The sequence below is a fragment of the Lynx rufus genome, unplaced genomic scaffold, assembly GCF_022079265.1.
Source record: "Lynx rufus isolate CCGP_SWC_20201006 ecotype Redwood Valley unplaced genomic scaffold, mLynRuf1.p SCAF_20, whole genome shotgun sequence".
Lineage (NCBI taxonomy): Eukaryota > Metazoa > Chordata > Mammalia > Carnivora > Felidae > Lynx > Lynx rufus.
In genome coordinates, this window is record NW_025814835.1 from 12768268 (window position 1) to 12790711 (window position 22444).

A 22444-nucleotide genomic window follows, 5' to 3' on the forward strand; every position below is an offset into this window, starting at 1 on the left:
CAGATTTACTGGTATGTATAAAAACTCATATATATTCAAATGCACATCGGTACATATGCAAAATCCTTGAGTCATTCTTGACTCTTTTTTTTTTTATGTCCCACCTCTTATCCGTCAGCAAGCACTGCCATCCCCATCTTCAGAACCACTTTCCGCTTCGTCCAGTGCTGACACTGTAGACCAATTACCTCCCGCCCAAATTGCAGTAACTTCCTAATGAGTTTCCCTTTTTATACGGTTGCTGGTCCTCCTCCCCACAGTCTATTCTCCACGCAGCAGCCAGAATTAAGAGTCAGATGATGTCTCCTTTGCTCACATCCCCCGCAGCTTCCTACCTCAATAGGAACAAATGCCTATTATGATTTAAAAGATGCGTGCAAAAGATCGTGTTCCTGGAAACTCCATCTGTCTCGCTTTAGGAAAATCTCCCTGGTGCTCACTCCACTCGGGCCTCACTGGCCTTGGTGCTATTCTTCAGGCACAAGTGGAATTTACCAAGGGCCTCTGAACTTGCTGTTCTGGTTACCTGAATTACTGCTCCTGGGCATGGCCACTTCTCTCACTTCCTTCTGGTCTCTCCTTTCAGGTGGAGAACACCTAGCAAACGCCTTTCTGACTATCCTATTTAAAAAACTGTCTCCTCCACTACACCATTAGTTTCTACTTTATTATCCCGCTTAATATTCCCTTATGGAATCATTTGATTGTGTACTTGTTAGCTTATGTGTTTATTGTGTCCCTTCTCCTGGTAAAAGGTAAACTCTGTGTAGGCAAATATTTACCCATTTAGTCTGCTGCTACGTCTCCAGAGCTTGATACATAGTAGGTACTTAATAAGGAATTGTTGAGGAATAGAATAGAAGCTTTTATTAAGCACCTGGGCATAATTCAATTTTATTAGCCCCTAGATTCCAAGTAAGCAATCCTTATAGTTTATGCCTGGCTTGTCCCAAGCCATAAAGAAAAAAGAAAATCCTTTGCCACTGAGAGTAGCATCAACCTTAGAGACCTGGAGAATGAAAATTGAGATTGCAGATGATGTCTAACCCAATTCAGGCTCTTCCCATCTTCTTTGTTCTTTATCATCTCTCTTCTCATGTAAATTATGATTTTCAGCTAACTCGTACTGGTTTTATATTTTGTTATAACATACATCCTAAAGTTATATTTAACATGTTTATAACAGAAGGATAAGAAGTAAATCGCTTAAAACAATTGAGTAAAAAATTCATCTGAATGCCTGTTTTGCAGGCATGTCACACCCCTAATATCTATACAACCCCTAATATGTATACAATTTTTTAAAAATCTAAAAAAAAAATAATCAATGTAAGGAAAGTGATATTATCCCATCTAACTGTTGGGGACTAAGGGTTCACCTGATTATGTAAGGCTAGTAAGCCAAAGTGTGGGCATCCAGAAAAGGTTTTCAACCCAAACACTTCAAATAATTTTATTGTTATTGGAGAAATGGTTGCACAATGAAAATTAATTTCAAAACTCAGTGCACAATAAAACAATATATCCTACTCCTTTATTTGTTATCACACATGTTGGTATGAGTATATTGATGGGATGAGTCTGTTGACTTCATCCATGACATTTGTATATTTCTCATTCTATGCTTTATGCTCTAGATCTAGGATTTTTGAGAATGGCTAAACTTTTATGGGTCTCCAACGTGTTAGTAATCACAGTTTTAATTCACATTGATTTAAAAAAATATGTGATGAGGGGCTCCTGGGTGGCTCAGTCGGTTAAGCGTCTGACTTCAGCTCAGGTCATGATCTCGTAGTTCGTGGGTTTGAGCCCCACATCCAGCTCTGTACTGACAGCTCAGATTCTGGAGCCTGCTTCGGATTCTGTGTCTTCTCCTCTCTCTGCCTCTCCCATGCTCATGCTCTGTCTCTCTCTGTCTCTCAATAATAAACGTTTAAAAGTTTTTTAAAAAATATGTGGTGATAGTGCAAATTCAGTAACACTCCTAAATAAGTGTATATTGAATTAATTTCAGCCACCTCTATACATTGAGAAAAATACATACATTTGTAAAGTACTGTACTCATGTGGTCTCCACAGTGTTCATTCATGGTCTTTATAGAGATGTGAGGACAACAGATCAAGAACTACCAGTTCAACTCCTAGAAGAGACGGACTTAATCTTAACTTTCTCTTGTTATTGTTTAGTTTCAGGGGTCCTCAGGTCTCCATTCCCAGTGTCCAGGCCTCCAGAATTTGTGCATTTTGATGATTAATTATATGTGTCAACTTGACCAGGCTAAAGGATGCTCAGATAGGTGATAAAATGTATTTACTATTGTTACTTCTGAGTGTATCTGTTTTTTTTTTAATTTTTTTAATTTTTTTTTCATTTATTTTTGAGACAGAGACAGAGCATGAGCAGGGGAAAGGGCAGAGAGAGAGAGGGAGACACAGAATCCCAAGCAGGCTCCAGGCTCTGAGCTGTCAACACAGAGCCCAACGTGGGGCTCGAACTCACGGACCATGAGATTATGACCTGAGCTAAAGTTGGATGCTTAATCCACTGAGCCGCCCAGGGGCCCCATGAGTGAATCTGTTTTTAACTACTCTTTTGGCATATCACTTAAAAGTGTTTTAACTGCCACTTTAGAATTTCCAATATACATTAGCTAACATATATCTACTTTCAAATAATGCTATACTACTTCTAGAGTAATGCAGATACCCTCTAATAAAGTATTCTTGATTGTTCCCTCCTATTTCTTACAGTATATTTATTCCACTTATTTATTTCACTTATCCATATGCTTTTATCACCCAATATATTACTATTATTAATTCAAATGGTAATTCCTTATATCAATTAAAAATGAAAAGTAAAATGTCTATTTTTATTTACTTTCATTTATATCTTCTTTGACATTTTCTTTTATATATCTGAGTTTCTTCCTCTTTCATTTCCCTTCTCCCTGAAAATTTCTTCTAACACTTCTTGTAAGACAAGTCAGCTGGCGATGAATTCCCTCAGATTTTGTTTTCCTGACAAGTCTTTATTTCTCTCTAACTTTGGACAGATAATCTCACTATATATAATTATATGTTGCTGTGTGTTAATATTTCACTCCATGGTTTTTGGTTCCAGTTTTAGTGTGTGTGTGTGTGTGTGTGTGTGTGTGTGTGTGTGTGTTTTGTGTGGTTTTTCGTTTTGTTTTGTGTTGTTTGTTTGTTTGCTTGTATGGTTTCTGATGGGAAGTCCTCTGTACGGTTTCGACTTGTCCCACTCTAAGGAAGGTGTTTCTTCCCCCCTCTGCTGTCCTTCGATATATTCTCTTTGTCTTTGTTTTCTAGAGTTTGAATGTGATTCCTCGGTTGTTTGTATTAGTTTCCTTGGTGTTCTCTAAGCTTCCTGAATCTGTTGCTTCGTGTCTGCCATTAATTTCCGAAGAGTCTCAACTTATTACTTTAAATACTTTTTTCTTCTCTCTTCTATTGTTTCTCACCCTTCTGTCATTTTAACTTAATGTAGTTACCCCATTTGAAATTTCCCCACAGTTTTTGGATATCCTATTCTGTTTTTTCACTTTTTTTTTTATCTTTGTAATCCACGTGGAGCCTTGATATTTATATATTTTTACATTTACTGGTTCTTTCCTTGGTCATACTGAGTCTAAGGTGCACCCACTCAAGGCATTCTGGTTTTATTTGTAGCATTTCTTTTTGGTTCTTAGGGTTTCCATTTCTCTGCTTATATTACACATTTCTTCTTGTTACATACTTTTGCCAGTACAGCCCTTAACATATGAAGCATAGTTACTTTAAATTTTCTGATTAGTCCAATATCTATGTCTGGTTCTGAGATTTATTTTATCTCTTGGGAGCATATCTTTTTTTCTCTCCTTCTGGCATTATTTGTAATGTTGTTGTTGTTGTTGTTGAAAGCTGGTCATTTTATACTGAGTAATAAGAACTGAGGTAAACAGACCTTTAGGGTAAGGGTCTGTGTCAGTCTGACCAGGAATTAGGCCCTGTTGGACCTTGGCTGTAGCTGTGAGTGTCAGAAGTTTAAATTCCTGTAGTTTAGTTTTCTTTCTCTCCTCTTGACTTTGGGTTTCCCTAAGCACTTCTCCTCAGAGACGGTCTGTGTCTTGCTGTGATGCACTTAATCAGACTTAAACCCTGTTTGCTTGACCTGTTTGTGTGAGAGGAAGGGGGATTTCTATTATTTTCAGATTAAATTGCAGGTTTTCAGTAGGCCTATATCTCAGACTTGTGACTCCCACAAGCGTTTCTCCTGTGAGGCAGGAAAGATCGGCAGGTCCAGAGTGGGAACTATGTCCTTCCTGGCTGAGATAAGGCTTTGGAAAGACTTTTCCCCCAGAAAGTAGGCCTTTGGCGTTAGAGAGCACTTGGGGTATATTTTACACTGGTTTCTTTTCCACTCCTGTACCAAGTCAAGGAGGGGATGTTACTGGGATCTTCATTAGAAGCTAGTGGAGTTAGTTCCTAGAGGTAAACCCATGAAACTGGTGAGCGCCCCAAACTCCAGCTCCTCACTTGAGGTTTCTCACTTGAAGTTAGTCCACACTCGCCTCCCAGAAATTTGTCGAAATTACCATTTAAGTTTTCCCACCAGTTTACGGCTCTTAGCAGCTCCTGGTCCGGGTAGGCGGGTCTTAAGTCGTTCTGCAAATGGGAAGGTGGTGTCTTGCCATAAGAACTCGGTTCTCTGAAAGAATAAGAGAAGTCATTGGTTTTCATTTGATTTAACTTGTACTCATTTTAAGGATAAGAGTGCTGACTCCCAAGCGCTTACCACGTTAAAACTGGTATGGGAATAATACATATAAGCTGGGTGTTTATATATATTATTTCACTTTCCCTCCCAAACTTCCTGTGAGCTCTAGGGCAAATTACTTCACCTCAAGGACAGGCCACTTGTTATCGTACATGTGGATCATTTCATTTCAAAGAACTTAGTGACTAGGGGTTGACAACAAAGAAAATACTAGAATTCTGTTTTCCATATTCTCTGTGATACATTTTTATCACATTCCTCTCTTTGAAAGTAAAAATAAATTAGCTCCAATAGCTCGCTTTCAGTGAACCATTGATTCATTCATTTATCAAATAGTTATGAAGGGTTTACTGTGGGTTTGGCATCATGTAAGATCCTGCCCGTACCACAATATCATCTGTGTTCGGAAAGACCCCCGGTCAAGTGCAAGAGGCAGGAATCTAAACAATTTAAATACTTTGAGATAAGTGATAAAAAAAGAGATTTGTACAGGGTGCAAGCTAGGGTTTAAGGTGGGAGGAAGGAAGTCTGGAAAATCAAAGTTGCTCTTCCCAAAGAATTAATGTCTCTCCTTCCCTGAAATAGTGCTTAAGATAGTGTCCTTGATATTATGACATTCGGCACACAGTTTGTCTGCTTGGCACTAAAAAGTTTAAAAGAATTCTTTTTGTTTGTTTATATCTGGGACTATTAGTGGAAGTACCATTTTCAGTAGTAACCTAGTGCCTGGACAATAATAATTTTACTTTTTGTTAGAACGCAGAGGTCTATCCCATTTTAAAAACGGATTATTATGCTTTAAAGGGAGCTAGAAAGGTCTAGGAGCACGGACACTGATATTTTTAACAACTCATCCCAAATGTATATGCCCAAGTGACTTTTCCCCCCCTTTACCACGGTAGTCACCTTCAGAAGCGATTCTGTTATTTTGCTACTGTCACCATTGACCAAAAATTACTGGACTGCCTCTCTTGGAATTGCTTTCCGACTCTACAGCCCGTTATTTTGTGTATCTACAATGGTAGAAAATCTTCATCCTCAGAGATTGAATGTGATTTATGAACATAACCAACGTCAAATGTAAGCTACAGAGAATCTAAATGAATAGAACAAAATTTAGTCAAATTAATATTTGCTTGAAAATAATAATTTTAATGTGGCTCATAAAAACTTTTGTCTAGTATAAAACTTAGAAAGGATGGATCAAAATTTATCATATAATGTCTAAGAAGATTATTTTGTAGACAACATTATTTGAATTTATATATTTTGAGACTTTTAAAAGCACTATACTATAATGACATATCAAGTTTAAACTTGTATCCAAATCAGGGGCACCTGGGTGGCTCAGTCGGTTAAGTGTCCAACTTCGGCTCAAGTCATGATCTCTCATTTTGTGAGTTCGAGCCCCACATTGGCCTCTGTGCTGACAGCCCAGAGCATGAATCCTGCTTTGGATTCTGTGTCTCCCTCTCTCTCTCTCTGCCCCTCCCCAGCTTGTACTCTTTCTCACTCTCAAAAATCAAGGAACATTAAAAAAAGTAAAAATAAAAAATAAACTTGTATGCAAATCAACATCCTAGTGTACATGTTTAACAGATTACACACAAATTGGATAAATCATACCATCACCCCAAAATTATAGGCTTCAATCAAAAGTGGTTCAAATACTTAAAAACACAACGAAAGTATCATTCTTTCTTCTTAATGCTTCGTTAATATCAGAGTCCCACATCCTTCCTTTTTCTTTAAATATTTACCATAATTTTTAAGAATCTCATCAGTATCTATTGTGTTGGCGGAGCCACTTAGAGAGAACATATAAAATAAAAACCATACATTAACATATACGTTAATAAAGATAAATACGTATCAACCGAGCAAAGGTGAAAATGGAGATGGGAGGGATTAAAACATGTGCTGTTCTCACCATCTTGTCTTTTCCTGTGGAATAAAATTGCACTATGAAATACCTGACATCATGCACATTGCTTTGAAATTGTATCTTGTGGGTGTCGCCATTGTCGAGGCAATAAAATGTGATGGATTTCCAGTCTCTGTCACTTCAGGTAGGATAAATTTAGGAAACAATTGGGATGTAATTGAGATCAATACCAGGTGCTCAGAAACTACAGTGATCTCACTGACTGATGGATGGTAAGGAAGAGCCCACAAGTAACCTGCCTCTGTGCCAAAACGTCCCTGTTTTATTTTTCCCCCCACTTCAAATTAGAGAAGAACAGACAGGGGAGGAATCAATTTCCTCTCAGTAACAAGAGGCATCTGTGGTGCAACACTCATAGTAACTAGGATCTCTGTTAGATGTAAACCACCACTTATGAGTAATGTAGTGTGGAATTATACTTTAAATTGTACATTCAGCTGAGTATGTTTGGGTAATGAAATAAGTGTTGAACAGCTTTGCCTGTAACACTATTGAAAAATGAAGTCATTCAAAAAGAAAATCATCTTGCCGCAGAATGCAATGAATAATGCTACCTAATATTTATTGAGAACTTACAATATGACAGGCACTTATCTCATTTAATCCTAACAACAACCTTTCAAAACCAGCCCTAATCCTATTAACCATTTTTTTTTTAAACAATAAGTAAATTTTGAGGACAGAGCAGCTAAATAAGTTGCCCAAGCTTTCACAGCTAAGTACTGGAAGTCAAATCCAGGTCTGTGGAGTTCAGAGTCAAGTGCTGAATTCAATTCTCTACCAAAAAGACATGGTGAGGATGGAAAGAACGGCAAAAGACCCGCCCCCCACCAGAAGTCATGATTTCTTACTGTCATCAATACAAAGGGGTTTTTTTAAATCAATTTCAGTGTGTTTATAGGTGTAAACAAAAGTGTGCCTGCATGAATCATGTTCAAGAATATAGACTTCTTGGAGCACCTGGAAGGCTCAGTTGGTTAAGTGTCCAACTTCAGCTTGGGTCATGATCTCATGGTTTGTGAGTTTGAGTCCCTCATTGGGCTCTCTGCTGTCATCATGGAGCCTGCTTGGGGTTCTCTCTCTCTGCCCCTACGTGGATCTCTCTCTCTCTCTCTCTCTCTCTGTCTCTCTCAAAATAAATAAACTTAAAAAAAAAATGTAACCTTCTTTCTTGTTTTGAACCTTGGTACATACCGTTCCACCTACCTGGTTATTAGCGTCACAATTGCAAGGGATTCAACTCTTCTTTGTGAAATAAGTTGCCGAGTTCAAAGATCAGAAATGTAATGGCATTGCCTTCAAAGGCTACAGTGCTATACTTTCTGGTCTCCCCGCTATTTCCCCTCCTTTCTTGAGTTCCTCTTTGATCTCAAGCTAAACATCAGAATCTGCCTTTTAAAAAGACTTGAAGTGCCTTTCATTTTCTCTCAGCTGCCTGAGGAGCAACAACTTCTGCATCTTACATGAAAAAAATTTATTTCTCCCTAAAAATAACTCCGGCTTCAAATGCCCCCTGCAAAGAGGTGGAAATCATTTATCTTGAACTCTGAGAAGACAAAAGAAGGTAATTGCACGGGTGAGCCATTACCTGCAGCAGGGGAGGCCAGGCGAAGGAGCCATTACCAATCCTGCAAAGGCAGTAACAGAGCATTTCCGGCTTAAGGCTTTGCAGGAGAAGAGGTCAGGGCGAAGTCTCTTTTGGGCCATTCACATCCTTTTTTGGACCGTGAGCACTCACATCAATGCGCACTCCTGGATGTGCTCTGGTGGTTTTGTTCTTCTGTGGTTCCCTCCTTCCTCCCATTAATGCTGTAAGTGCTAACAGTGGCAAGTGCTTGAACAATTAATTCCCTTTGTTCCTTAGCTAAAAGTAAGCTTGTTTAAGGGAAAATGTATATGAAATTATAAATCGTGTTTTCAGTTCATAAGGTAATATGTGAAAACTCACAGACCAAAACTGGAGTGTGTAGTATAATGTACATCCAAATACACACATGCTTTGTACATGGTAAGCAATCACTATAAATTAAATTTGAATATGAATATAAAATTAATTTGGGTTTACACTTTCTCTTGTTGCAAGAAGTCTAGAATGTTCGCGCCTGGGTGGCGCCGTCGGTTAAGCGTCCGACTTCAGCCAGGTCACGATCTCGCGGTCCGTGAGTTCGAGCCCCGCGTCAGGCTCTGGGCTGATGGCTCAGAGCCTGGAGCCTGCTTCCGATTCTGTGTCTCCCTCTCTCTCTGCCCCTCCCCCGTTCATGCTCTGTCTCTCTCTGTCCCAAAAATAAATAAACGTTGAAAAAAAAAATTAAAAAAAAAAAAAAGAAGTCTAGAATGTTCACAGGAACTCCATCTCTGAAAAATGTATATTTTGCTATGGTCTGTTGTTTTCTGAAGAACTGTGTCAAGTTCAGGCCATTTTTTTTAAGTTTATTTATTTATTTTGAGAAAAAGAGAGAGAGAGCAGGGGAGGTACGGGGGGCGGGGGGGAGAGAATCCCAAGCAGGCTCCACACTGTCAGTGCAGAGCCCCACGTGGGGCTTGATCTCACGACTGAGATCATAACCTGAGCCGAAATCAAGATTCAGCCACTCAACCAACTGAGCCACCCAGGCAGCCCTCAGGCCATTAAAAGAATTTTTTTTTTCATTCAGTCTTTGAAAAAAACAATGTGACAAATAACACTAGCTATGGCACATTAGTCATTTATTATAAACATGGATTCCTGAACCTCCCTGTTTCTTTTTTGCATAGCCTTCCAGTCCTGCCTCAACTCCTCAATTCTTATTCCATTCCCTTAGTGCATGAGATTGTAGTAGGTTATTTTGAACTTCTTACCACATACTTTCCTGCAAAAGCAATGATATAAACAATAGCTATATTCCCAAGCAGGCCCACAAAAACCCATCATAAACCTGAAATACTACATGTTTGCAATCGTAATTTCTCGTGCTGTTGTTCATTGAAAGTCATTTAGGCAAGTCATTTAACCTTTGTGAGCCTCAATTTCCTCTTCTATAAAATTAAGGGGCTGGACTCTATGATATCCATGGCCCGTTCAGCCCCAACGGTCTGTGGCGACATTTCTGCTGCATTATGAATCAGATGATGGAATAAACTGAGAGCTCAGCCGTCATCTCCAGCGTTGTTTCAAGATTCATCCTGTGAAAATCTAGTTGGCTTCACTTTGATGATGGAGCCCGTTTAGACATTTGGCACTTACTAACATCTGGGGTTTTTTTGTTTTTAAGTTACCTCTTATTACATAAAAGTAGGGTGAGGAGGACGGTCAGAATGTTACTAAGCGCCTCAGCTGAACTCAAATTTGAGTCAGAGTGAGAAGAGCAGAATGTTGCTCTGCACATGGCCGTGGAGGTCAGCCTGAGTTCAAGGTCCTGCATCATTACTCAATACCTCTGTGACCTTGGGCAAGTTATTTAGACTGACTATGCCTTTTCCATAAAAAAGGAAGATAATGACCATGCCCCCCTCATAGGATTTTTATTAGGTTTTTATTAGGCTGAAATGAGGAATGAATTAAAATACCTGCTGAGCACTTAATAAACTATAGCTATCATCATGAAAGATAATGCTTGGGAATTTGTCTTCTAGTGAACTCAGAAATCACAGTGGTCCACTATAGTCTAATCCATTATTTTAGCTTTACCTTCAGACTTCAGCATTATCACATTTTTTAATACAAACTTACTCTGATATTTTTCTTAGATGTAATTACTTTTTTTTCTTATTTGTGTTTAATCTTTAATTTTTCCCCAGTTTTATTGAGATATAATTGACATATAACAGTAAGTTCAAAGTGTGCAATGTGATGATTTAATAAACGTGTATTTTGCAAAATGATGACCACAGTAAGGTTAATCGACACCTCCCTTAAGAGTTAAGGTCTACTCTCTTAGCAGATTTCAAGTATAAAGTACAGTATTATTAAGTATAGCTACCATGTTGTATACAGATCCCCAGAACATATTCCTCTTATAACTAGAAGTTTATTTCTTCAACCAGAGTAAGTAGATAAACAAAAATTGCTTATCACTATTCTTACTGAGTGTTTAGTCACTTATTTTTACTAAGTATACTTGATATGTACAAGCCTGATTTTCTGTTTGAATGTAGGAGTGATATAAATGTTTCAGAATGAAACAAGTATCTTGCTAAAAATAATTAAACAGAAAAATCTGTGTTCAATTCATTTTCTAGAAATAAGTGCTCAATACCTGTTGTTAGTTGGGTACAATTTTTAAATAAATTTAATGTTCCTAAGTCTATTTCTTCCTTCTCTGTTTCTCTAAACTGAGCTCCAGTATCGAAGCATGAACTTTGGGGGTTAGGGTGGTGTAGATGTTGCAAGGAAAATGGGGACTCAAGCTTTGTGCACTGTAGTCGTTTCTGCTCTGCCCAGAGGAAGCCAGTACATGATTTCATCTTCTAATCATGCTGATCAATCATGAAAATGTTATTGATTACTGGTATGTATGAAGTGCTAGTCAAGTCACTATGAAAATTTAAGAGTAATTCATGGAATATGCCTTCTAGGGATGAGAATCAAATTTTCAAACATAAAACACTAGAATATAAAGACTGGAAATCAGAACCTCTGACTGGGAGGAAGTTAGGAAAGCTTCCATATTTAATGGTGACATGGAACTGGATTTTGAAACAATGGGGGAGGCAGAAAAGGAGGAAAGGTATGACTCCAAAGCATGACATACATGTTGGGTCCTTTAAAACAGGTCCCATATGTCATCTCATTAATCCTTGGAACAACCAAATTTCCCACTATTGGGTGAAGAAATCATCACTCCAGGGAGGTGAATAATTTGGCCCAATATCACTAGCTTTAAATTATACAGGTAGAATCGAAATGCACTTAAAGCCTGTGATTTCTCCTATGTGTGCACCAGAGTAGGAAGTGAGTGAGAAAAAGCCATGAGTAAATGTCACTATGGAGGTGTTCCTTACAGTAAAATATTATGTGTAAGATGATTGATTCCCAGGGTCAGTACTTTACATTACCAGCAATTATTGAGTTTACTATTTAACCTGTGTTTATCTTAGGATAGAAAATGAGAAGACTTTCATTATTGTTAGACTTACATTCTAAGTTTGCAAATCAAATGGTAACAAAACATTGCTCTAATGTTGGAGTCTGTGTGCAAATTACTGCGGAATCATGGTGGAGAGAAATTTGAATTCTGCTTGGCAGATCAGTAAATAATTTACTGAGGCAATATTTGACATAAATATTGAAGAATGGCAGACAGTTTCAACAGATGTAGAAAAAAGATGAGCATCACGCAGAAAAGAAAAACTTGAGCTTAAAAGGGCCAGATATTTTCCAAGGAAAATGTAATGTAGAAAGAGTAAGGAAGATGGGAGATCAAGAGAAAGTCAAGGGATGAAATGGGAACAAGAAGTGAGAGCTAGAGATCAGCAGAAGTAAATCATATCTGTGGCATGGGATGAAGGGGAGAGAGAGATCAGTTGGAAGGTTGGTGAGAGGATTTTTTCCAAATTATGCCAAGATCCTGAGTTAGGTAAATAATCATGGAAATTGGGAGGAAGAGATACAGACACTCTAAAGGCAAAATTATCTGGGTTTGGTGGCAGATCGAATAGTGCATCTGAGGAAGAAAGAAAGGGCAAGATGGCACAAAAGCTACTGGGAAGAGTGGCATTACCTGATGTAGGAAAGGGGAGAAATTTCGCGTATGTGGAACTGGAGACAGTGCCTGGAGGTGCCTTCCAAAACGTATGAAATGGAGTTTGGAGACTAAGATGTGGACTGAGGATTTTTCACACACAGTTGAATTTTGAAAGAACAATCAAACCTAGGTTAAAATCCAGGACAGCACTCACACTCTTCTGGTCAGGGTAGAAGAGTCAGATGCGTCATCCATTAGTATAGAGGAGGTGTACATTCATGAGTGAAACTAGAACAAAGTTGGTGAGGCCAGATATAGACAAAAGTGCAAACAGAAGAGTTAGTTTTAGAAACGAAGAGGGGTGTTCATTTTCGAAGACAACATAAAAGAAATTAGAGTTAAATGATGATAGATGGATAGATAGACAAGGAGGAAGAACATCACAATTGAATCTTCTGAATTTCCAAATAAAGCAAAGTTAGTATAAACCATGGACCTTGTGTCACCGTAGGTTCATCAGGTATGACAGATATACCATTCTGGTGGGGGAGGTTGACGGTGGGGCAGGTTGTGCATGTATGGGGTGGGAGGTATTTGGGAAATCTCTGTACCTTCTCCTCAACTTAAACTGTCCTAAAAATATAGTCTTTTTTTTTTTTAAAGTTTATTTATTTTGAGAGAGTAAGAGCGTGTGTGCGCAAGCAGGGGAGGGGCAGAGAGAGAGAGAGAGAGAGAATCCCAAACAGGCCCTGCCCTAACAGCTAACAGTGCTAACAGCGCAGAGCCCAACGTGGGGCTTGAATTCATGAACATCGAGATCATGACCGAAGCCAAAATCAAGAGTCGGATGCGTAACTGACTGAGCCACCCAGGCACCCCTAAAAATATAAAGTCTTAAAATAAAATAAAATAAAATAAAATAAAATAAAATAAAATAAAATAAAATAAAATAGTAAAATGTTATAATCAGTCAAGTATGTGATTGGAAGTACAATTGAAATCCTAAAATTAAAGACATAAATGTAAAAATATTAAAATAAATAACAACCCAAAATAGATGTGCAACACAACAGAGTATGAGGAAATTGAACTTTGAAATTAAAATGACTTGTGCTGTGAATCCCAACTCTACCTCCTAATTAGTCATATGACTTTGGGCAAGTGATTTAAGCTTTCTGAACTGAATAATAATATCCATCTTACAAGGTGTTCTTATGAAAATGAACTAGATAATATGCTTTATATATCTCAAAATGCCTGGCAAATTACCAATAATTAAGACATTATTATCACCATTATTGTAACGCCCGCACTGCACAACATTCACACTGCCTAAGTTAATATTCTTGTGGCTATCTGTATTTCTGTTATAGTTCATAATTCCCTAAGCCCTGAAGGGAAAGGATGATGTGTAGAAACTCTTTTCTGCCATTTTGTTATTATTCCAATTGCTGAGGTAGAGTAAAGCTCAATTTAATTTAGAAAGTATGAATATCAGCACATTTCCAGAAATTTATTACAGCCTGGGAAGAGGAACAGAGAAAAGAAAGGGTCAGTAACAGAGCACTGGGCCGTGAGATAGTCCGGGAGAGAGAAAGGTTAAGTTGGAAGTGGGATAAAAGATGTTAGAAAGGTCACAACCAAAGTGGCTTTCATCCATGCTTCTGACTGTGCCCAGTTTCATCCACAGATCATACTGGCAAAACAGAAGGGAACTGGGGCTCCCATATGAAACTTGGGTTTTGTTTTAAACACACAGCGGTCAAATCTAATATGAATGTCTGATGCACTGAATTGCATTGAACACCTTCGGTGTGCTCAGCACGGTCCTAGGTACCAGGTAAGATATGGAATAGAAGATCTCTGCTTTAAAGTGGCTTTGACTGGAATGTGGATGCAGCCAGAATCAAGAAAAGTGAAAAGTAGAGGCAGGAAGTAAATAGTAATAAAGAACATTCTACTACGTACAGTTGTAGCAATAATGACGATGGTGATGGGCAAGATTTGTTGGTAAACTTTATGTCCAAGGCACTGTTAGACACTTTATGTATTTGTGAGCATTTAATTTTCACAACAGCAAGTGAGAAATCACCATCTTGATTTTGTGAGTAATATCTGCAGAAGGCGGTAAACTTGGATCTCCGATGCACAGAATCCTTATCAAAATAACTGGCCAAGGAAGAGTTCATAATCAAATACCACAAAAATTGGAAATATTACTTTGAGTAAATATACACAATTGCAATTGTTTTCCAATGCAGTTCAAAAATATATAAGAAGTACAGGATAGTAGTAGTTTTAATAACCCCCGGTGCAAGGAATTTACTTTTTTACGGGCCCATAAAAATGTGTTTATACCACTAGTAATTTAAAATAACGATGCTACATTCAACCACTATTATTGTAATACATAACTTAAGTGAACCAATAATTAAATAACACTTCAAGTTATTTTAACACTTCTGTCATGTATTTCTAAAATGAATTGCTTTATGTCATCAAAGCCTCACTTTTTTTCATTATTTGAAACATTTTCTAAGACGAGGCTCTCCAGTAAGCATGTTACAGTGAAAGTGTAGTGTGTAATTCTCCCTCCTTCCTTCTCTCTCTTTTTCTCTCTCTCTTCCTCCCCCCCCCCCTCTTTCTCTCTCTCTCTCAATGTCATGGGTACTAAGCAAACAATGGCAATATATAAAAGCAAGACTGTCTTCCCACAGTGCAATCAATTCAAGATCATGCTCCAGCAGTGATTAGCAAAGTTCTTTGTTCATCATGTTCAGTTGAAGAGGGAGTTGGTTCGGGCAATGTTTTTCCCAGGGATCAGGTCTGAGCATGGAAATGAGTATAGTGGCCAGTCTGCCTACAGCATTATCATTCAAATTAGAGTTAATGCTTTAATGATTGCCTTATAAATATTAATATACTCATTAGTTCACTTTGGCAATGGTTACTTTTCATACCTGTGTCATATCCTACCCCAAGAAAAGGAAAAGAAAATGTCAGCTGGGGAGTCTGTGTTTGACAGTCTACTTCTCACTGAGGGGTCCTTCTTCACTTATTGTACCGAAGTTTAGGGAAAATATTTTTGGAAGCAATAAATGTAAAAGAAGAAGTTTAACTACAAAATGTAGTCTTCTTGGACCATGCACAGGATGATGGAGTTAGACTCCTGAACGTTGGATCTAAATAGGCAGAAAAATGTAAAATTATGTGATTTAGATATTATTTTATAAAAATGCGAGAAATAAGCTGAAAGATAACCTAAAGATGGAATAAATTAAGAGTGAGGAGAGAAAATGGGAAGGTAGGAGAGAGGAAAGAAGGGAGAATGGAACAAAGAAAAGGGATGGAGGAGGTAGGACAGGCAAGCAGGCAGCCTCCTCACTTCCGGTCTGTGAGGAAGGAAACAGTGGAGCCCACCTCCCTTAGGTTCGGCCTCCAGGTCCCGGGGACAGTTTGGGCAACACGGTGATGTCAATACAGAAGTTTCTGCAATTCTTCTTGCAATTTTCCTCCCCTTTCACGGTGTGGGTCCTGTAGCAGGAAGCACCTTTGGTCAAGACAGGAAAAGTGAGTGGATTCTGGGACATGTTTTTTCTTTTTTTTTTTTCTTTTCTTTTGTAAGTTTTATTTATTTCGAGGGGGGAGGAGGGCAGAGAGAGAGGGAGAGAGGGAGAGAATCCCAAGCAGGCTCCACACTGTCAGCACGTGGAGCCTGAGGCAGGGCTTGAACTCACAAACCGTGAGATCATGACCTGAGCCAAAGTTGGACGTGAAACCAGCTGAGCCACCTGGGTGCCTCTGGGGCATGTTTTTCTAATAAAACAATGATCTGGTGAGGGTTTGATGTGGGATATGAAAGAAAGACAGGAATCAAGGATAAATTTTATTTTTGAGGAAACAAGTGAACAGAAGAGGAAAAGGAATGTTGGGAAATAAGAGAAACCATGAAGTCTGTTTTGTAAACGTCAAGCAGACAGACCTGGAGATACAGATTAGGGATTCTACTACCGATGGATTAAAAATAGAAATCACCAATTCAGTTTAATTCACCACAAGTATCTCAGACACTACACAAAGGCTAATATAGATTAATTAGTAAAATCTAAAAATCCCTTCAAATAAGAGTAATAAAGAAAACAGGTTGAAACTCATGTTTAGAAGAATTCTTCCTAAAATGGAATAATTGGATGAAGTATGGGGCTCCTGGCTGGCTCAGTCGGTTGGGCATCCGACTTCAGCTCAGGTCATGATCACACAGCTCGTGAGTTCGAGCCCCACGTCGGGCTCTGTGCTGACAGCTCAGAGCCTGGAGCCCGCTTCAGATTGTGTCTCCCTCTCTCTCTGCCCCTCCCCTGCTCGCACTCTGTCTCTCTGCCTCTCAAAGATGAATAAATGTTAAAAAAAAAAAAAGAAAAGGGGCGCCTGGGTGGCGCAGTCGGTTAAGCGTCCGACTTCAGCCAGGTCACGATCTCGCAGTCCGTGAGTTCGAGCCCCGCGTCAGGCTCTGGGCTGATGGCTCAGAGCCTGGAGCCTGTTTCCCATTCTGTGTCTCCCTCTCTCTCTGGCCCTCCCCCGTTCATGCTCTGTCTCTCTCTCTGTCCCAAAAATAAATAAACGTTGAAAAAAAAAAATTAAAAAAAAAAAAAAAAAAGAAGAATTGGATAAAGCAATACTCAAAGCCATAACTGCAAATTTCCTCAATTTGAAAAAGGACCGACTAAGTAGAGTAAGAGTGGAAATCATATTTGAGACAAAATTAGTAGAAACCAATACCTTCTCCTGACCCAGGCTTGACTTTTTTTTTAAATCAAAAGTATAAAGAAAAATGCCCTATAAATACTCAGGTAAAAATAAATAAAAAGAAAATAGGCTTATCTTCTTTGCTCTGTCTTAAATTCTTACTGATATTCTATAACGACTTTGAATAACACATAGCATTCTTCCCAGGAAACTTTTTTTTTTTTTTGCTTTTGTTTTCTGCCCTTAAAAATAGTTCCCCCTAGGAAGTGATAACAGAGAAGCTGTCCTGATGGCAGAAAGAAAAACACTTTGGGACAAGAAAATATACCTCAAATGTATTACCCAGTTGCAAGCAACACCAATTTTCCAAGTGTCTGTGAGTTGATTCATTTCCCTCACTGAATGCATCATACCCCTATCATCAGTGCACTAGAAAATAAGTGCAGGTTTCCAAACTCCCTCTTGTGCCAAGCGGTAGTGCTGAAACCCTAAATACTTGGGAGAGACCAAGGGGAGAATAGGAAAAGATGGCTTTGGAGCATTTTGGAGAGAGTTAAAATAATTCAGAAGTTAACATTTCCAAGACATGGCTTCCCAGTGACAGCATACAATGTTTGCTTAACATTTGTAGTAGATCCTTGAGCTCTATTTTGCACCCATTGCATTGCTGGCAACTGATGAGTAGCTCTGCAAAATGGTGGGGGAAATTCCAACAGTGCCCCTTACGAAATATCTGATGCTCATAAGTGTCTGTGTATTCACTTAGCAAATAGGAGCAGACCTCTAGGGGTTTGACCATGCATTGTGCAGCTAGCCTTCCTGGATTCAAACCTTGCTTCTGCCCCTTACTAGCTGCGTGAACTGAGCACGTGATTAACTGTCCATGCCTCAGTTCCCTCGTATGTGATACGAGGGTGGTAATGACACCTACCACAAAGGGGATGCTGTGAAATTTAGATCGTTAATTTATGTTTAGTAACATTAAGGGTTAATATATATCAGGTGGCAAAAATTAAATGCCATCTTAATATGTATTAGACAAATCTGTCATATCAGTACCAGGTGCCAAAGGCTGAACCAGATATCAAAGATACAGAGATGTACCAGATGTGATTCTCCCCCTGTCCTGACTGCTAAAACATGAGGGGTGTGCAGAATGTATGTGAGCTGGGGGAAAATACGGGCCTGACACAGTCCTCGGTCACACTTACTCCTGTCATCTTAGCTGTGGTGTCCTACAGGCACCAGTCATTACACACCTGGAAACACGAGGCAACTCATGTGTTATCTCATATTTCTATTGATCAGAGGTTCCTGTTGGCTCAGCCAGTTTCTCTACTTCCAGGTTCGCAAGGTCAAAATCAAGTTGCCAGCTGGTTGGGTTCTTATTGAGAGGTTCCGTGGAGATTCTGCATTCAAACTCATTCGAGCTATTGACCCAATCCAGTTCCTAGCAGTTATAGGACTGAGGTTACCGTGTATTCTCTGGGCGGTGGTTGGCTGCCACTCTTTGTGTGGAACCACCGCGTTCTTTGGCCTATGGCTCTCTTCCCTTCTGCCGTATGTCTCTAACAGTCTTTTCATCTCCCTCCAGCTAGTCAGTTCGCTACTTTTCAGGCTCACATGAATCTGCCCATTTCGAACCTACCCGTCTAAAGCAGGTTTACTCAAAACTAAATATAAACGTACAAACATACACAAAGTGTTTATTCTAATTTTTTTTTTTTTTTAACGTTTTATTTATTTTTGAGACAGAGAGAGACAGAGCATGAACGGGGGAGGGGCAGAGAGAGAGGGAGACACAGAATCGGAAACAGGCTCCAGGCTCTGAGCCATCAGCCCAGAGCCCGACGCGGGGCTCGAACTCACGGACCGCGAGATCGTGACCTGGCTGAAGTCGGACGCTTAACCGACTGCGCCACCCAGGCGCCCCCACAAAGTGTTTATTCTAAAACAAAACTTCATGCCACCTGCAAAGTCCCTTCATGATGGTGCCTAGATTAGCATCTGGTTGAATAAGTAGGGCTGGCGATCTCAGGGGTCATCTTTAGTATTTTGCTTAGCACACGTCCCATTGCTAGAAAAAACATCAACCCTTCCTCACATAAAGCTGCCAGGATGTTCTTTTTTTAAATTCTTCTCGCCCGCATGGTTAAGCCAGAGGCTGGTCATAGCCTGAGCAACAACACGACATGGCCAAAGACAGGCGAAGTCGGGGAGGAAAGGCAGAACCAAGTATATGCAGTAATTTGCCTACAAAGCATGTCTTGCATCGATGTGCCGGTTTCATTTCCGGCTCGGAGAGCCCCAACCTCTGCTGTACTTCAGCCTAAGGTGGAATGGGTAAGGACAGACCTTGACTTTGTCCCCATCTCATTTCTCTACCTCCACTAGGATGTTTACGGAATTACCCAACTTAAATATGAAGAGTATGACTTTCATTCGTAGGGGATGAGGACAAACCACATCTCTGAACATATCAGATCAAGTGATCGAGGGGGAAAATCCTGTTTTAGGAAGAAGATACAGATTCTAAATCCAACTTAACTCACTGATTTTTACTAGTTTTTTTTTCTAATGTATATACATGTTTGGCTTGCCCCCTCAACCCATGCACCCCATTCTATATCTGTTTTCCCCTGTGTCCATAAATGACTGGACGGCAACCTTTCTTATTATACATAAAGCAACTTCAAAATAACAGTTTTAGTTAAAAGGTCATTGTAAGTGATAAATGAAGTCATACGTGTAAAAGACTTCACCTGATGTCTGGCCCAGATTGTTGAACAGCAGCCTCTGCCAATCACAGATGAAATTTACTCTAGGGATGTGCAGTTCCTTGTATTCTGCATGCTACCTCCAATAAGTGGTTTGTTGGTGGCTTGGGACACTTGCAATAGGGGTAAGTGGTTCTAACGGTCAGAAAAGAAGAAAGACAACAGTAAGAATGCTGGCATTAGTTGTTTCCGCAACGAATCTGAATGTGCCTCCCCCAGATGGAATAGGAAATATAGATTCTCTGAAATGTACGTTAAATGCACAGCAAAAATCAAAGGTGGCAAAATTGGTAAAAATGCTGAAAATGAAATAATAAAAAAAATCTAGCCTCAATGAATTTTGTTAACAAAGCAGAACCAACATTTTGCTCAAATGGAAGCATCTGAGCCCATTGGAATGTGATTTTGTCCCCCCAGATATGGATGATTTTCTACTGTAAGGTGGTCTATTAACATTTCTTTGTAATAAAAATGTACGGGCATTTTGATGGCTTTCTGCAGTGCTCTTCACTTATTACTTGCTTGTTGAGCACCAGCTATGGTGCTGACATAAACAACAGAGATTTTACTACTGATAAGATGGAGCTTATGTTTACAGCAGTGATTCTCCCAAGTGTGATCTCTGGACCAGCCTTAGCAGCAACAGGGACCGTGTTTAAAAAAAAAAAAAAGTAAATTCCTGGCTCCACCCAGAACTAGGGAATCAGAAACTGTCCAGGCGGGGCACCAAGATTCTGTTACAGTTTAACACGCCTCCCACATGATTCCCTGCTAAAGCTTGAAAGCTGTTGATGAGGTATATCTATGAAAGAGACTTGAGCTTCACCGGCTTGTACCTACCTACAAAGATGTCTCGCGCATGTAAAACCTGTTGCAGCACACCCCTGAAAATCAGGAACTATGTACAAGCTTTCGGGTCACATGACAAATAGCCAAGAAGTGTTTAAAAATTCAAATATTCTCATTTTTTAATAAGTAGTATGTGTCCATTTCTGCTATGGTATATTATTTCCTAGATACAAAAATAATAGTTTCCTTTAAGTCACTTCATCCCGTTATGCCAGATATATTACTTAGTTATTAATAGTTCATTAGGAAACAGCCTTGAAAGTTAGGTAGAAGGGGGGAAGATCTATCTGTTTAGGGTTGAAACCGCAGGTTCAGATTCCTCAGCAGTGGAGAAGGACTTCGAATATCTATCTATACTCTCACCAAAGTTTTTTTCAGGCTGTCAGAATGTCACTGGCTCTAACAGCTGAAACTGACAACTGAAACTAACCAAAGCATGTGATAGTAAAAAAAAAAAAAAAAAAATGTAGGTTCAAAGAATCATAAAGTTTTTCTTTCTAATTTTATGTTTTCTTTCCGGCAGACTGATTCATTTCAGATTCTGAATTATCATCTTCTGATTTATGTTCCTTATACCCCATGATAAAAACACTTCAAAGTAAAGTTACTCGTTCTTGATCAGTATGACTACTCCGTCTGGAGCCCATGCCTCTTGCCGCAATACTGTCTTCACAAATATAGGTGCATGTGGGCAACGGAATAGCTCTAAGGAAAGCACGATGTCTTTGAATTTCATGTCCTCACTTTCATAACCTTCGTGATATGGCACATACCTAATCATTCAGGCATGCGGCGAATGTATAGACACGCGTGCATAATTAATAGACAACTGAAGGCCTGAAGATAAATTGTTAAAGCTCATGGTAGGAAGGGCAGCCTTGTGGCATGATGATATTTGTGCTGCTTGCCTGATAATTGTTCATCACTCAGAAGAGCACAACAATTTTGTAATTAATTCTTGATACACATTACCTTTAACTGCATAAGCAGCCTGGCTGGGAGGAATCTGTGTGTAAGCATGAGTGTGTGCATATGTGTTTCTGTGCAGAGTGAATTTTGGCCTCTAATGAAAGAGTTTTCTTCCTACTGATAAAGTGCTTGGCTGATCCAATTCAAATTTCCTGCTTGATGTGAGGGCCACCAGAGCGGGAGAGAAAAATATGATACAAGTTGACAAATTAAGCCAAAAGGTATCCCTGGATACCTTTTATGGAGAAATGATTTCATTGATAATGGACAACAGACCTGATACCATGTTGAACTCTTGCTAGAAAAGCATTCTGTTTATTGACGGACACATTCTCCAATAAAGGGAATTCTATGGAGGTGTTCATATCCAGTGAGTGATCACTAACCCTGCTTTCAGGTCAGTATTTGTTTTCTCCTTGAGCATTTAATTAAGTGGAACTATAGGTGGTTAGAAATTTACTTTCTTGGCCTATTTAGTTTATTTCTACAATAACCTGTAGCCATCCAGGCTAGATCGAAACCACAAGTTTAAAGCAAAATTGTGGAGGAACAGTGTTCGGTTTCAGTGGCCCTCCATTCTCCTCCCAACCCCCTGTCACATATTGCCCTTTCTGGCTTCCTAGCAATTCTCACTCAACCTTACCTGGGCTGGTGTGATTAAGAAGTGTGCTTTGCTGTGGACCCGAGTACTCAAATCAGAGCTCTGGACGTGGAGTCCAGC